The sequence below is a fragment of the Aplysia californica genome, unplaced genomic scaffold (genome assembly GCF_000002075.1).
Source record: "Aplysia californica isolate F4 #8 unplaced genomic scaffold, AplCal3.0 scaffold00001, whole genome shotgun sequence".
Classification (NCBI taxonomy): domain Eukaryota; kingdom Metazoa; phylum Mollusca; class Gastropoda; order Aplysiida; family Aplysiidae; genus Aplysia; species Aplysia californica.
In genome coordinates this window covers 5,231,745-5,233,735 of record NW_004797271.1, presented here as the reverse complement: position 1 = coordinate 5,233,735, position 1,991 = coordinate 5,231,745, and positions in this window count along the sequence as shown.

Below are 1,991 nucleotides of genomic sequence, written 5' to 3'. Positions count from 1 at the left end.
CACACACACACACACACACACACACACGCACGCACACACACACTGGAGCAGTGAGCGTAACGTCTTATAATGTCTTCCCTATCTGTCTTCATTTTTGCGCTTATTAATTTCACGCCCAATATCAAGAACTCTGTGTAAACTTGCCTCTCCGATTATAAAGAAACGGATCACAAACCTTAACATCCTTAAACAAACTGGCAACAAACAAACAGACAGACAGACAAAAACAGAGAGGCCCTTACAGTATGCATACATAAAAGTATATTTGTACTTACTTATTACTACCCATTACGCCATCTGGCGTTTAGGGCAGCAACAAAAGATCTCCAGCTCTGTCTGTTTTTGGCCATCTTGGTCAGTGTTCCCCACGAATGATATTCGTACGGAGGCAATCAAACCACAGACGATTGCGCCTATCGAGGGTTGTTTTTTTTTACCCACTGTTGCATGAACGCAAGAATTATGAATCAAATTACTTGTATTCTTTCGAAACCATTCTTTAAGTGTTGACTGTTAAACCAGATGCCGGTAGTTGGCACGTGCTCTGGTGTGATCTACTCCTTCTTTTCTATCAAACATCTCTATCATGGCGCTCATATGACCTTATGATGTTGCGAGCACCGTAAAACCTCTACTAAAACTAAACTAAAACATCTATCGTTCTTTTCTTTCTTACTTTTTTATGTGCTTGTTACTCTCTTGTAACACATGTAATCTTCGGAACTTATACGACCTTATTGTGTTGCAAGTGCTGTAAAACTCTTACCAAAACTAAAAACCAGAGGTAGGGTACGGGAACAAGGAAAATAAAGAGTTAAATAGAGTAACAGCTTTGACGAATCATACGACGTGATAAACTGTCCTTTTAATCAAACTTAATAACGCTTAACGCCTACGGTCTAAATTGCTGGGAAAGGAGAATCGGCCTATTAAACTGTAGTAGACGCACTTTTCGAACTACACTATGGCCTACACACCCCGTGCCGAGGACACCAGAACTTGGTAGCCTCGCCCCGTACTATAGGAGGAGTCAACGGCGCGTTTTATATTGTTTTGAAAACTGCACATAAACGTTTGTATTAAGGTAATCGGCTGAATAGCGTCACCTCAGCTGATAGCGTTTGGACTGTATTAATAATTTACTTACATGTTTTGTCAGTGATGATAGAACACAGGGCTAATTATAATAGAGCACATGGCTATTTATATCGATATAACACACCTTAGTGTAATGTTAAATCTAGTTTTAGTTTGAGTTTTGGGGCACTTCAAACACAATTATTTAAGGACATATAAGTGCCAAAGATTAGATGTGTTACAAGAGAGTTACAAACACACACAAAAAAGAGGAGGGATAAGGATGATAATCAATGATATAAGTTTGAAAGGAATTAAAGAATTAGATGGAGCAAGTCACGAAACAGAGCACCCGTCAACCACTCACTTAGTTTAACGGTAGAGGTGAGTGCAAGAAAAGTACAGCGAGGTTCAGCTTTCTTTCTGTCGGGTCAACTCGAGTCTCTTTATGTGTGGCATATAGTTTTGTGACGGTACCAGCCCACCTGACGGTCTATCGTGAGGGTGTTATTTTTTTTTTTTAACGTACTTGACAATCTCACGCGGGATTAACCTGACAATTTCCACTTGGCGGTCTTCTAGTCTACTAAAATCTATAATATAATCCTGACCCTAGCCTTAACCCTTACCTAACGTTAACCTTAACCTTAACATTCACCTTCACCGGTAGGTCTATACTCATCGATTTTGGAAAAAAAGATGAAAAGTGACTTTTTGAGAAATTGGTATTTATGGAAAGTACAACTATTATACTTCACATTCCTGGGCGCACGCGCTCAGCCACCAGGAAAACGAATACCGATAGCCTACCACCTTATTAGTAATTCTTGGCTGAATTAATGTATACAGAGTACAGTATGTATGGATATAATGATATGCGGAAAAGGCTCACGGGCAGGGGATTGTAATCATTA